Below are 16,592 nucleotides of genomic sequence, written 5' to 3'. Positions count from 1 at the left end.
CACTGGTACAAGTTCTAGAGTCCAAAGGCCAAAGAACCTGGAGCCTGATGTCCAAGGGCAGAAAGAGAGGAAGCAAGTGTCCAACAAGGGAAGAAAGAGAACTGGAAGATTCAGCAAGCAAGTTTATCCCCGCTTCTTCCATCTGCACTGTTCTAGCTGTGCTGGCAGGCAATTGGATGGTACCCACCTACATTGAGAGTGGGTTTTCCTCTCCTAGTTCACTGACTCAGATGTCGATCCCCTCTGGATATACCCTCACAGTTATATCGAGAAAGAATACTTTACCAGCCATCTAGGCATCTCTCAGCCCAATCAAGTTGATATGTAATACTAACCATCACAACCCATGTTCAGGTATATGGCATTTCAGTCCTTTCCTAGTCTTATTGAGACACAGACAGGAATTGATGGTTATAATGATAATCCCAAACCATAAAAAAGCTGTTTTGATTTATATTCTCTACTATCTAAGGAATATAAAATACATTTTAGAACGTCTTATATAATTTCTTCAATTTCCTTCCATCGCACCTCAAACATTTAGGTTTGTGCCCTTACTCTTTTCTACAGTATCAAAGGAAAGAGTTTCTTCCTAATGTCTTCTCTCATTAAATATTTGAGTCCATGACAGGAAATATGCTGAACTTTAGAGAGAAAATAAGAAGACAGACAGGATCCCTGCCCTGTCCATTTGGACACACATTCTGTAAGAGGGCATAGTGAACAAAGAAATACATAATATTTTATCAGTTGGGATTTCTGCTAAGAAAAAAAGAAACAAAGATCTGTGATAGAGAATGTGATGGAGAGCAAATTTAGTTCAGGAAATTATTTTGTTTAGGATTAATTCTCCTAGCATCAATTTCTGTGTTAGTGTTTCTAGCTGCCGACAAAATCTCTCTAAATAGTTTAAGAAGAAAAATAATCCATTACATTAATTACGTACTTTGCAGAATATCTTAGTGAGCCAAGGAGCCAATGTTTGTGGGCCTGCAGGAGAAATAACACACAAGCCACGTCATACCATGATTTTGCCAATGATCCTAATATGCGACCAATGAAAACAGACACCATAGTTCATAAAAATGATTTTGCCCCATCATTACTAATCCCAGAAATAAAAACATATTGGTCTGATGGGCTTCCCTTTATGGGTAATCTGACTTTTCTCTGGCTGCCCTTAACATTTTTTCCTTCATTTCAACCTTGGTGAATCTGATGATTATGTGTCTTGGGGTTGCTCTTCTCGAGGAGTATCTTTGTGGTGTTCTCTGTATTTCCTGAATTTGAATGTTAGCCTCTCCTGCAGAAACCTTACAAGCCAGAAGGGAATGGGGGCCAATATTCAACATTCTTAAAGAAAAGAATTTTCAACCCAGAATTTCATATCCAGCCAAACTAAGCTTCATAAGCGAAGGAGAAATAAAATCCATTACAGACAAGCAAATGCTGAGAGATATTGGCACCACCAGGCCTGCCTTACAAGGACACCTTAAGGAAGCACTAAACATGGAAAGGAATAACCAGTATCAGCCACTGCAAAAACATACCAAATTGTAAAGAACATATACACTATATAGAAACTGCATCAACTAATGGGCAAAACAACCAGCTAGCATCATAATGACAGGATCAAATTCACACATAACAATATTAACCTTAAGTGTAAATGAACTAAATGCCCAACTAAAAGACACAGACTGGCAAATTGGATAAAGAGTCAAGATCCATCAGTGTGCTGTATTCAGGAAACACATTTCACATGCGAAGACACACATAGGCTAAAAATAAAGGGATGGAGGAATATTTATCAAGCAAATGGAAAGCAAAAAGAGCAGGAGTTGCAATCCTAATCTCTGATAAAACAGACTTTAAACCAACAAAGATCAAAAAAGATAAAGAAGGGCATTACATAATGGTAAAGGGATCAATGCAGCAAGAAGAGCTAACTATTCTAAATATATATGCATCCACTACAGGAGAACCCAGATTCATAAAGCAAGTTCTCAGAGACCTACAAAGAGACTTAGACTCCCACACAATAATAGTGGGAGACTTTAACACCCCACTGTTAATGTTAGACTGATCAACGAGACAGAAAATTAACTAGAATATTCAGGACTTGAACTCAGCTCTGGACCAAGTGGACTTAATAGACGTCTACAGAACTCTCCACCCCAAATCAAGAGAATATACATTCTTCTCAGCACCGCATCACACTTATTCTAAATTGACCATATATTTGGAAGTAAAACATTCCTCAGCAAATGCAAAAGAATGGAAATCATAGCAATGGGGAAAGGATTCCCTATTTAATAAATGGTGTTGGGAAAACTGGCTAGCCATATGCAGAAAACTGAAACTGGAACCCTTCCTTACACCTTATACAAAAGCCAACTCAAGTTGGATCAAATACTTAAACATAAGACCTAGGACCATAAAAATCCTAGAAGAAAACCTGGGCAATACTATTCAGGACATAGGTGTGGGCAAAGACTTCATGACTGAAACACCAAAAGCAATTGCATCAAAAGCCAAAATTGACAAATGGGATTGAATTAAACTAAAGAGCTTCTGCACAGCAAAAGAAACTATCATCAGAGTGAACAGGCAACCTATAGAAGGGGAGAATTTTTGCAATCTATCCACATGACAAAGGGCTAATATCCAGAATCTACAAAGAACCTAAACAAATTAACAAGAAAAAAACAACCCCATCAAAAAGTGAGCAAAGGATATGAAAAGACACATCTCAGAAGAAGACATTTAGGCAGCCAACAGACATATGAAAAAATGCTCATCATCACTGGTCATTAGAGTAATGCAAATCAAAACCACACTGAGATACAATCTCATGCCAGTTAGAATGGTGATCATTAAAAAGTCAGGAAACAACAGATGCTGGAGAGGACATGGAGAAATAGGAACGCTTTTACACTGTTCCTGGGAGTGTAAATTAGTTAAACCATTGTGGAAGACAGCTTGGTGATTATTCAAGGAACTAGAAGTAGAAATAGCATCTGACCCAGCAATCCCATTAGTAGGCATATACCTATGAGATTATAAATAATTCTACTATAAAGACACATGCACACGTGTGTTTATTGCAGCACTATTCACAATAGCAAAGAGTTGGAACCAACCCAAATGTCCATCAATAACAGACTGGATAAAGAAAATGTGGCACATATACACCATGGAATAGTAGGCAGCCATAAAAAAGGATGAGTTCATGTCCTTTTCAGGGACAATTTTTTTTTTAATTAAACCAACAAATTTCTTTTTTTTTTTTTATCATACTTTAAGTTTTAGTGTACATGTGCACATTGTGCAGGTTAGTTACATATGTACACATGTGCCATGCTGGTGCACTGCACCAACTAACTCGTCATCTAGCATTAGGTATATCTCCCAATGTTATCCCTCCCCCCTCCCCCCGCCCCACAACAGTCCCCAGATTGTGATATTCCCGTTCCTGTGTCCATGTGATCTCATTGTTCAATTCCCACCTATGAGTGAGAATATGCAGTGTTTGGTTTTTTGTTCTTGCGATAGTTTACTGAGAATGATGATTTCCAATTTCATCCATGTCCCTACAAAGGACATGAACTCATCATTTTTTATGGCTGCATAGTATTCCATGGTGTATATGTGCCACATTTTCTTAATCCAGTCTATCGTTGTTGGACATTTGGGTTGGTTCCAAGTCTTTGCTATTGTGAATAATGCCACAATAAACATACGTGTGCATGTGTCTTTATAGCAGCATGATTTATAGTCCTTTGGGTATATACCCAGTAATGGGATGGCTAGGTCAAATGGTATTTCCAGTTCTAGATCCCTGAGGAATCGCCACACTGACTTCCACAATGGTTGAACTAGTTTACAGTCCCACCAACAGTGTAAAAGTGTTCCTATTTCTCCACATCCTCTCCAGCACCTGTTGTTTCCTGACTTTTGAATGATCACCATTCTAACTGGTGTGAGATGGTATCTCATTGTGGTTTTGATTTGCATTCCTCTGATGGCCAGTGATGATGAGCATTTTTTCATGTGTTTTTTGGCTGCATAAATGTCTTCTTTTGAGAAGTGTGTGTTTATGTCCATCGCCCACTTTTTGATGGGGTTGTTTGTTTTTTTCTTGTAAATTTGTTTGAGTTCATTGTAGATTCTGGATATTAGCCCTTTGTCAGATGAGTAGGTTGCAAAAATTTTCTCCCATTTTGTAGGTTGCCTGTTCACTCTGATGGTAGTTTCTTTTGCTGTGCAGAAGCTCTTTAGTTTCATTAGATCCCATTTGTCAATTTTGTCTTTTGTTGCCATTGCTTTTGGTGTTTTAGACATGAAGTCCTTGCCCATGCCTATGTCCTGAATGGTAATGCCTAGGTTTTCTTCTAGGGTTTTTATGGTTTTAGGTCTAATGTTTAAGTCTTCAATCCATCTTGAATTGATTTTTGTATAAGGTGTAAGGAAGGGATCCAGTTTCAGCTTTCTACATATGGCTAGCCAGTTTTCCCAGCACCATTTATTAAATAGGGAATCCTTTCCCCATTGCTTGTTTTTCTCAGGTTTGTCAAAGATCAGATAGTTGTAGATATGCGGCATTATTTCTGAGGGCTCTGTTCTGTTCCATTGATCTATATCTCTGTTTTGGTACCAGTACCATGCTGTTTTGGTTACTGTAACCTTGTAGTATAGTTGGAAGTCAGGTAGTGTGATGCTTCCAGCTTTGTTCTTTTGGCTTAGGATTGACTTGGCGATGCGGGCTCTTTTTTGGTTCCATATGAACTTTAAAGTAGTTTTTTCCAATTCTGTGAAGAAAGTCATTGGTAGCTTGATGGGTATGGCATTGAATCTATAAATTACCTTGGGCAGTATGGCCATTTTCACGATATTGATTCTTCCTACCCATGAGCATGGAATGTTCTTCCATTTGTTTATATCCTCTTTTATTTCCTTGAGCAGTGGTTTGTAGTTCTCCTTGAAGAGGTCCTTCACATCCCTTGTAAGTTGGATTCCTAGGTATTTTATTCTCTTTGAAGCAATTGTGAATGGGAGTTCACTCATGATTTGGCTCTCTGTTTGTCTGTTGTTGGTGTATTAGAATGCTTGTGATTTTTGTACATTGATTTTGTATCCTGAGACTTTGCTGAAGTTGCTTATCAGCTTAAGGAGATTTGGGGCTGAAACAATGGGGTTTTCTAGATATACAATCATGTTGTCTGCAAACAGGGACAATTTGATTTCCTCTTTTCCTAATTGAATACCCTTTATTCCCTTCTCCTGCCTAATTGCCCTGGCCAGAACTTCCAACACTATGTTGAATAGGAGAGGTGAGAGAGGGCATCCCTGTCTTGTGCCCATTTTCAAAGGGAATGCTTCCAGTTTTTGCCCATTTAGTATGATATTGGCTGTGGGATTGTCATAGATAGCTCTTATTATTTTGAAATACGTCCCATCAATACCTAATTTATTGAGAGTTTTTAGCATGAAGGGTTGTTGAATTTTGTCAAAGGCTTTTTCTGCATCTATTGAGATAATCATGTGGTTTTTTCTTTGGCTCTGTTTATATGCTGGATTACATTTATTGATTTGCATATATTGAACCAGCCTTGCATCCCAGGGATGAAGCCCACTTGATCATGGTGGATAAGCTTTTTGATGTGCTGCTGGATTTGTTTTGCCAGTACTTTATTGAGGATTTTTGCATCAATGTTCATCAAGGATATTGGTCTAAAACTCTCTTTTATGGTTGTGTCTCTGCCCAGCTTTGGTATCAGAATGATGCTGGCCTCATAAAATGAGTTAGGGAGGATTCCCTCTTTTTCTATTGATTGGAATAGTTTCAGAAGGAATGGTACCAGTTCCTCCTTTTACCTCTGGTAGAATTCGGCTGTGAATCCATCTGGTCCTGGACTCTTTTTCGTTGGTAAGCTATTGATTATTGCCACAATTTCAGATCCTGTTATTGGTCTATTCAGAGATTCAACTTCTTCCTGGTTTAGTCTTGGGAGAGTGTATGTGTCAAGGAATTTATCCATTTCATCTAGATTTTCTAGTTTATTTGCATAGAGGTGTTTGTAGTATTCTCTGATGGTAGTTTGTATTTCTGTGGGATCGGTGGTAATATCCCCTTTGTCATTTTTTATTGCATCTGTTTGATTCTTCTCTTTTTTTCTTTATTATTCTTGCTAGCGGTCTATCAATTTTGTTGATCCTTTCAAAAAACCAGCTCCTGGATTCATTAATTTTTTGAAGGGTTATTTGTGTCTCTATTTCCTTCAGTTCTGCTTGGATTTTAGTTATTTCTTGTCTTCTGCTGGCTTTTGAATGTGTTTGCTCTTGCTTTTCTAGTTCTTTTAATTGTGATGTTAGGGTGTCAATTTTGGATCTTTCCTGCTTTCTCTTATGGGCATTTAGTGCTATAAATTTCCCTCTACACACTGCTTTGAATGCATCCCAGAGATTCTGGTATGTTGTGTCTTTGTTCTCATTGGTTTCAAAGAACATCTTTATTTCTGCCTTCATTTCGTTATGTACCCAGTAGTCATTCAGGAGCAGGTTCTTCAGTCTCCATGTAGTTGAGCGATTTTGGGTGAGATTCTTAATCCTGAGTTCTAGTTCGATTGCACTGTGGTCTGAGAGATAGTTTGTTATAATTTCTGTTCTTTTACATTTGCTGAGGAGAGCTTTACTTCCAAGTATGTGGTCAATTTTGGAATAGGTGTGGTGTGGTGCTGAAAAAAATGTATATTCTGTTGATTTGGGGTGGAGAGTTCTGTAGATGTCTATTAGGTCTGCTTGGTGCAGAGCTGAGTTCAATTCCTGGGTATCCTTATTGACTCTCTGTCTCGTTGATCTGTCTAATGTTGACAGTGGGGTGTTAAAGTCTCCCATTATTAATGTGTGGGAGTCTAAGTCTCTTTGTAGGTCACTCAGGACTTGCTTTATGAATCTTGGTGCTCCTGTATTGGGTACATATATATTTAGGATAGTTAGCTCTTCTTGTTGAATTGATCCCTTTACCATTATGTAATGGCCTTCTTTGTCTCTTTTGATCTTTGTTGGTTTAAAGTCTGTTTTATCAGAGACTAGGATTGCAACCCCTGCCTTTTTTTGTTTTCCATTTGCTTGGTAGATCTTCCTCCATCCTTTTATTTTGAGCCTATGTGTGTCTCTGCACGTGAGATGGGTTTCCTGAACACAGCACACTGATGGGTGTTGACTCTTTATCCAATTTGCCAGTCTGTGTCTTTTAATTGGAGCATTTAGTCCATTTACATTTAAAGTTAATATTGTTATGTGTGAATTTGGTCCTGTCATTATGTTACCTGGTTATTTTCCTCATTAGTTGATGCAGTTTCTTCGTAATCTCGATGGTCTTTACATTCTAGTTTGCCTTAATATTATATGTATGTAGAAATTTCAGTGGAGCATGTGGAATGCACTCTTTTGAATTATAGCCTGACTTATATTGTGTTAATGGACTGGATTGTGTTCCCCCTTAAATTCATATATTGAAGCTCTAACCCCAGTACCTTAGAATGTGTCTGTCCTTGGTGATAGGACCTCTAAAGAGGAAATTAAGTTAAAAGAAGGCCATTGGGATGGGCCCTAGTGCAATCTGACTGATAGCCTTGTCAGAGGAGATTGGGACAGACAGAGACACCAGTGAAGTGCATGCACAGACAGAAGGCCATATGAGGAGGCAGCAAGAAGGCAGCTATCCCTTCTGCAAGCCAAAAGAGAGAGGTTTCAAAAGAAACCAACCCTGCTGACACCTTGATCTCAGACTTCTAGCCTCCAGAACTGAGAGGAAATACATTTCTACTGTTTAAGACAGTCAGTCTATAATGCATTATTATGGCAGCCCAACAAAACCCTAATGCACATTATTATTCATATAGATAAATGTAGCTATAGAGACATAAAGATCGATAGAGAGATTGATACAAACACATATGTAGTGAGAAGATAAGCTCCCTGAAGACAGGGGTTTTGTCTGTTTTGTTTAGTGATATCTGTTAGTCATCTGGAACAGTTATTGACACAGGGTTGGTGCTCGATAAATATTTCTCATTGAATTGGTTAATTCTGTTGGACTTCATTATATAATGCTTTAAAGATTTTTCTTGACACATCATTATCTTCAGAAGCTGGGTTCAGATAAAGTGAACAGATGAGTTGATGATCTCCTTCCTCTTGATCACTGATGAGATCTAGTCTGGTTACCTTTCAATTTCTTAATTTCCAGACAGGTTATTGAGATGCAGTGGAAATATTAAGGTGTTCCCATCTGCATATCTCTAAAGGAGGCATGGGAGGGCATCAGCTTATTACCTGAAGGTACCCAAAGCAGGCCTAATAGCTCTGGAGGGATGGAACAAATATGGATTGAGCCTTTGCGTAATAGCTAACATATTATATCTCAAATCATTTCAATGACAAATATTTTCTCTTTCCCTAAATGTCTGTTTATTTACTTTCTTTTCCTTTTATAACTGAGACATTTGTACTTTTATATAACAGAAATCACACCATATGGAGAACATTCTCATTTTTTTATAGCTGTATAGAACTCATATGGACATACTATGGTATATTCAATCATACTTCTTTGTAAAAGCACTTTTGTGGTTTTCAATATTTTACAATCACAAACAAAACTGAAATAAATAATCACGGAAATACATATTTTAATCTTGTTCAAGGTGTATCTTTAAGGTAAATTACAACATAAGAGATTGCTTGGTCAATAGTAATTGTGGATTTATTTTTTGTTAGACGTTGCTAAATTCTCCCCCAAAAGAGTTTTATTAGTTGTATTTCTACCAGTAATGCATGAGACTGTCTATTTCTCCATTACCTAGCCAAAAGATGTTGTCACACTTTTACATTTTATTTAATCTCATATTTGAGAAATGGTATCAGTGTAGTTTTAATTTACATATCTAATTATGAGTGAGGTTGACAACTTTATTCTATACTTATAGGCCATTTTTATATATTTTAAATAAATTTTCTGTGCTATATCTTTTGTACATTTTCCTATGAAATTCTTTTTTTAACTTTCTTCCATCCATTTTTAAGTTTTTTACATATTAGGAATAATAGCTCTTTACTATGTTGCAAATAGCTTCTTCTAGTGTCAGTTGTATTTTGAATATGTTTATAGGTTTTTTGACATTTAGATTTTTCAAATGTTATATAGCCACATTTATTAATTTTATATTTTATGGTCTCTAGATTTCCAATCACAGTTAGAATACATTTCTCACATGAGGGTTAAAGAAATTCACCTGCATTTTCTTTTAGTACTTATGTTGTTTGTTTTTCCCTTTTCCTTTCTTGTTTTTTTTCACATGTAGTTTCTTGATTCATTTAGAGTTTATTCTTGAATATAGTCTGAGGCATATATTTAATTTTGCTTTCTGTTTATTTTGTTATAATTTTTCTTTTTTAAAGCTTAGAATTGAATTAATTTATTTTAAATATTTTATTTTATTGATAAAATTTTCTAGTACTATGAGTTTTTCTTTGATCATGCTTTAAAGGTATTCCATAGATTGTAATATGTAGCCTTATTATCAATATTTCCAGTTTTTATATTTTCTGTACCCAAGAGCTATTTAGTAAAGATATTTATCAATTTTTAGGGAAAAGGACATTTTAAAAAATTTTGTTAATCATTTCTAGTTTTTTTTTAATTAATGGTAGTTAGAGAATAATTGTTATATTTCTACTTAATGGAACTTACTGATACTGACTTTGTAACCTAACATATGATCAACATTTGTGAGCATTCTGTTAATACAAGGTATTTCAATGATATGCTATTAAGATATAACATTTGATCTATATTCATGAAGTCTAAATGATTGTTCATGTTGTTTAGTTCTTTAATATCAACACTTATTTTTATCTATTTTATCTGTCCTCCTGAGAATAGCATATTAAAATATTCTATCATTGGCTTCCATCTGCTTCCTTACACCCTGAGTACTTTTGCTTCATAAGTGGTTGCTGTGTTATTTGGTGCATGGATATTCACAGGTATCATATCCTTTTCATAAATTGTGATTCAATATTTAAATGAACTCTTCTATCTATGAGTTTATACTGGTATATGTAAACAATTGAATAAACTGCAGAAAAGGGAAAGTTGTTTCTTACAATTTTCCAACTAGTAAATTTAAAAGATAGGCATAGAGATTTAACATTGGGCTAACACCACAGTAATAATTTTTTCAGGCAAGATCCACGAAGGGATACTAAAGTTAGTGGGTAAAATTTGAAGATAAATAGAATTTGCAGCTTCAAATTATCTCTTTTAAGATATTTATATTAACTACAAAGGAAAAGACAGTAACTTTACAGAGAAGAAACTCAACAGACACCAGCTTACCCGAGTATTCAAGGTTATAAGACGTAGCAACATATGAACAAGGTCATAAGACGTAGCAACATATGAATCCCTTGATGAGAAAAAAAACCACAATACTATTTCTGTGGCAATTTTGCAAAAAACACACAATCTCATTTCAAGCATAGGAAAACATTAGACAAATCCAAATTGAAGGGTAAACTGTGAAATAACTGATTAGTACTCTTCAAATTCTCAAGATTATGAAAGACAAAGATAGACTGTGGAACTTTGACTATTAAATGTAATGTGAGATCCTAGATAGAGTCCTGGAACAGAAAAAGGACACCAAAAAAGGTGAGAAAAGGTGAAATTTAAACAAAGTTTCTGGTTAATAATTCTAGTGTTAATTTTCTGTTCTTGTTTATTTTACTATGATTATATATGCTATTTAACATTAAAGAAAATGAGTTTAGAGATTAAAAAGTTTTTTAAATTAAGAGACTTCGTTTTTTAGAGCAGTTTTAAATTTACAGAAAAATTGAGCAGGTAGTACAGAGTGTTCCCATATACTGCCCTGCTGCCTGCCACAGTTTCCTCTATTTTGCATTTATATGATACATTTGCTACAATTAGTGAACTGGTATTAATGTATTATTATTAACTGAAGTCTGTACTGTACATTAACTTTTACTGTTTGCCTTATGCATTCTATGGGTTTCAATAAATGTATAATGTCATATATCCACCATTATAGTATTATACAGAATATTTTCACTGCCCTAAAAATCCACTATGTTTTACCTATCCATCCCTTTCTCTCTTCCTTACTTTTGAACCCATGGCAACTATTGACCATTTTACTGTCTCTACACTTTTGCCTTTTCTAGGATATCATATAGTTGCAATCATATGGCGTATTACCTTTCAGACTGACTTTTTTCTTTTAGTATGTACATTTAAGGTTCTTCCATGTCTTTTGTGACAACAATTTATTTTTCATCACTGAATAGTATCCTATTGCACATATGTACCATAGTTTATTTATCCATTCAAGTTTTGGCAGTTATGAATAAAGCTGCTACACATGCTCATGTGCAGGCTTTTGTGTGGACATGTTTTGTACTCGGGTAAATATTTAGAAGCATGATTGCTTAATTGTGTGATAAGACATGTTGAGTTTTGAAAGAAACTGTTAAACTGTCTTCTAAAATGGCTGTACCATTTACATTCCCACTAGTAATGAGTGAGAGTTTCTATTGCTCCACAACCTTAATAGCATTTGGTGTTGTCAGTGTTTGGGATTTTAGCCATTCTGCTAGGTATGTAGTGTCATTTCACTGTTATTTTAATTTGCAATTTTTAATCATGTGTAATGTTGAACATCTTCTCTTGTGCTTATTTGTCATCTGTGTGTCTTCTTTGTTGAGATGTCTGGGTGTCTGTAGGCTCATATCTTTTGCGCACTGTTTATTTTCTTGTTATTGAGTCTTAGAAGTTTTTTTGTATATTTTAGATACATGACCTTAATCAGATTTATGTTTGGCAAATATTTTCTCCCAGTCTGTGGCTCATCACCTTACATTTTGAAAGTGAGTATTTTTAATAGAGATCAGAGATCGGAAGAATTACCAAATGTTGCCTTATTTGGCTATACTGTGTACATAGATGTATGTCACTATAAATATTCCAGTTTTATTTTAAGTGGGGTCAGATATTTTTACAGATTCATCATAAATAGAGCCTTTTTGTTGTACTAGGAAAGAACCTAACCTTCAGGATCTAATTAAAGAAAATGCTACCATCAAAAATAAGCAATAGATATAGTTTTCTATTTACCTTCTCTTTGGTTTATTAAAGGTTGAGAATGATGTCAGTGTTGTGGATTTTTCTGTAGCAATTATGGCAAACTTTGTAAATGAGAATGAACCTCTTTCATTATTCAATGCGCGAGCATACCAAGTTTATCCTTTCCCCAAGATCCAGGCCATACATCTTTCTTTTCTGTCTGGCTCAGAACTAATTCAGCTAGCCCAAAGAAGTCATGTGCTCACCAGTTGCATCACATCATAAGCCCTTTTAAAAAAATGAAATGCAGCTGGGCCCTATGTTTCCATTGTTGGATGCAGAAATCTTGTGACTAAACCAGTAATTAAAGAAGGCATTATTTCAAACACCTATTTTCCCTGGGCACTGTGTGTTAGAGGGAGACATGGAAAGTTTCCCTTTATCAACAGGTTAGATCAGATGAATTAGATTTTACAACAGCCAAAAACAGTTTGCTTGACACACTTTATACATTTGTTTTAAAATAGTTTCAATCAGATTCCAGTAAAATCTGATTTGGGGGCAGAGAGATTCTCTGAATAGTCTTACAAATGTAGGTTTATTTTGAGGCTGTCAGCCATCCCTCGAGACAGATCCCTGGATGGTTCCTAGCCTCAGGTTAAATTTCAGGCTGACAATTCTAGGAGTTCTGAACTCATTTTATAAATATGAGAATGTGATTATCAAAAGGACCTCTTCTACATTGTAAAATTATAATCTACTCTTAAGCTACTTGCTTATAGTAAGTAAACTCAATTTGTACTTTTGAATATTTATATGTACCAAGAAATGTCCTAAATGCTGGAGTGAGATGGGGTGGTAAATTGTTGTTATAATATTGTTATATTTTTAAGTTATATATATCATTAAGTTATATTTACATGTAATAATATATAAAATAAGAATAATAATGTCTACCTCATGGGGTCCCAGTGAGGATTAAATGACATAATACTTATAATATTTGTAAAGCATTTAGTACAGTGTTTGGCACACATCTGACATTCCATAAAATTTAGCCATCATTATGTTGGAGATTACAGTCTTGTTGAAACAATAATAAACATAGTTGTTAAATAAGAAATCCATGATACTTGCCAACAGATGTGATCAATAAGACTTCGAAGAAGAAAATATTGATGTGAATAGAAGTAGCTTGGGAAAGCTTGGCTAAAAGCCCTTTGTGCATGTGATGGTGTCTTATTCATAGCTCCCTCCTGCTATTTCATCAGAGTGTTTAGAATATAAAAAGTGCTCAAAAAACATTTGCTGTTTGAGCGACTTAAGATTTGAGTTGCGAACCCCAAAGATGGGTAGGACTTGTACAGGTAAGATGAGCAGATACATTCCGGGTAGGAGCAGAATTTTGACAAAGATGTAAAGGTAGGAAAGGAGTGGTGTAAGTACTGAGGTAGCAGCACCAGCCACTGCTTATGTAGGGCAGCAGTGAGAGTAGTCAGAGAAAGGCTGGGAAGAGACAACAAGACTTGAGGAAAGCATAAGAACCTGGAGGGATATTACGAACTTAACAACTATTTTATGGGCATTGGGTGGTCACTGAAAGTAACTGAGCAGGGAAGCAATGTTAACGAAATGATAATTAAAAAGAATAATATTATTGTAGTGTAGAATCATTAAAAGGTAAGGCTGTAGGGAAGACCTATTACTTACATGTGAGATAATAACAACTTATGGTAGAAAGGAGATTGGAAAGGTGAACATTTTCAGTATTGCAGGTTTTTAAAAGACACTCTCATGTAACCTTCAGTGAAGAAGGCTTTATCCTCATTTTATAGATGAGAAAACTGAGTATCAGAGCTCTCATTAGTGTGGCATGTAACTAGAATTCGAAGCCAGGTTTTCCAGGCTCCGAAGGCATGGTCTGCTTTTATAATAGGACTTAGATAATTGACTATGAAAGATCTAGGGAGAAACTGAAGATGATTTTAAATTTTGATTGTATATGACTGGAAAATTATAACACTGTGGGAAAGGAAGAACCAGTTTATGAGAAAAATAATAAATGTAGCTTTTAATACATTGAATTTGAGGCAGCAGTGGGGAACACAGTACCAATGCAAATGAAATAGGGATATGGGTCTGGAGCTTAGAGGTGAGATCAAGACTGAAGATAAATATTGGGGAGCCAATTGAAGTAGTACATAGTGGGAAGACATGTTCTAGATACAAAATAATAAAGACTTATAACAGAGTTTGGAAAATGCTAAGGACAATTAAAAACTGAAGCCAGTGAGGAAGACAAAAGATAGAATGAAAACAGAAAACAAGTGAGATAAGGAAAGTATAAATAGTTTTTTGTTTGTTTTTTGAAATAGAGTTTATTAAGTATCAAGGAGTTCAGAGTTTCAGGTGTTTCTATGTATAGATATGTATAGATAGAAAGGAGAGACTCAGTGGTAAATAAAAGAGAAAAGGCAGGGTGATGTAATGGGGAAGACGACTAGTCTGGGAGTGGGAAGAACTGGGTTGCAGTAGCAGCTCTGTTATTCTGTGACCTTAGTAAAATCACCAAACATATTTAGGATTCAGTTTACACATTTATGAAATGAGAGGTTTAATGGGAGATGACTTCTAAAGGTCACTTGACACTTGAAAGTGTTGAAATCCTTAGCTAAAAGGGAACAAGTTTGAAAATACGTAGACAAGAATGAGTGCACAATTTTATGGTTCATTCATGTATTCCACATTTATTATGTCCATGTAATTTATTTTTCTATGTCTATGTATTGTATAGTGGAAGTGGGAGAGAAAACATGATCTCTAGTGTAAAATTTAGAGAGCTTGAGTGATCCTCACAAACTACAAGGTCCCTATATTACAAAGAATTGAGACAGGTTGTTACCAACTTGGAGAAGGGAAAGGAATGCAGAGGACTGTGGAAAGACCTACCAAAAGCTCTCAGAAGCCTTCCATTGTTGGCTCCAGTAGAAATTAAGCTAAGAAGCAATTCATCAGTTAGTGAGAACATGGTGCCCCTAGCCCTTCTGTTGGATGTCCTTGTCTCGTTAACCACTTTGACTTAAAAATCTATTGTCTTTGATAATACAGCCACCCCTTTCTTTTCGTAATTTACACGGAAAATGCTTTTCTTTTTCTTTCAAACTCTTTGTGTCTTTATATCTAAAATAAGTCTCTTGTAGACATAGTACAGATATGTCATTTAAAAAAGTCAATTTTGCCACTCGCCTTTTATTTACATTTAAAGTAACTGCAGATGATAGACTTCTGCCATTTAGCTATTTGTTTTCTAACTTTATGCTTTTTACTTCTCAATTCCTATATCACTGTCTTTTTTGGTATTAACTGATTTGTTTGGTAGTAGAGCTTTTGTTTTGTTTTGTTTTGTTTTTGTGAGATAGTTTTGCTCTTGTTGTCCAGGCTGGAGTGCAATGGAGTGCAATCTTGGCTGACTGCAACCTCTGCCTCCTGGGTTCAAGTGATTGTCATGCCTCAGCCTTCCTAATAGTATACCATTTTGTTTTCCTTCTTCCCTTCTCTGTATGTTTTTAAAGTCATTTTCTTGGTGTTTACCTCAAGGGCTACAACATCTTAAACATGTAACAACAAGTTGAATATCAACTTAATTTCAGTAGTATACAAACACTCTGCTCCTATACATCTCCATCTCTCTCACTTTATATTGTTCTTGTCATAGATATATTTTTATATATTGTGTGACCATTAAAATATTCACTTTTATGTACTTGCCTTTTTAATTATACAGGAAAGAGTGGAGTTACAAACTAAAAGTACAGTGATACTGGCTTTTATACTTACCTATATAATTACATTTACCTGTGTTATTTCTTTATATGACTTCAAGTTACTATCTATTGTCTTTTCTTTGCAGCCTGATGTACTCCCTTTATTTGTCGTAAGAAAGTTCTACTAATAACAAACTTCATTAGGTTTTGTTTATCTGGGAATGTCTTAATTTCGCCTTCATTCTTGAAGGGTAGTTTTGCTAGATATAACATTATTTAACCTTTTAAAGAAATTACTTATTTCCAGCATTATAAATACATCGTTTTACTCCCTTCCAGCAAGTTATGTCTGTTCTATTCCTTCTAGAACCAAGGGTCAGGTCCCACACTGGGCACCCAAGCTGCCATTTTTAAGACTGCCATGCCACTGAACCACAGAGAAGACAGGAGCCAAGGTAAGTCAAAGCCACAAAGCTTTCCTAACAATAAGTTGCCTTTTTCTTGATTTAACATTCACATAGTTGCTGTAAACTTTTGACTGTTTTCCAGAGTCTGACAAAGTTGGTTCTGACAGTTTCTGGTTGTTTTCTTCTCTTTCCATGGAGGGATGGGAGTCTGGAGCTGCCTATTTGTCATTTTTCTGTTGTTACTCTCCTAGTTGTGAAATGCAGGACAAA

Source organism: Pan troglodytes, chromosome 4, assembly GCF_028858775.2.
Source record: "Pan troglodytes isolate AG18354 chromosome 4, NHGRI_mPanTro3-v2.0_pri, whole genome shotgun sequence".
NCBI classification, from domain to species: domain Eukaryota; kingdom Metazoa; phylum Chordata; class Mammalia; order Primates; family Hominidae; genus Pan; species Pan troglodytes.
The sequence above is the reverse complement of the archived record's forward strand: the minus strand, read 5'-3'. Positions refer to the sequence as shown.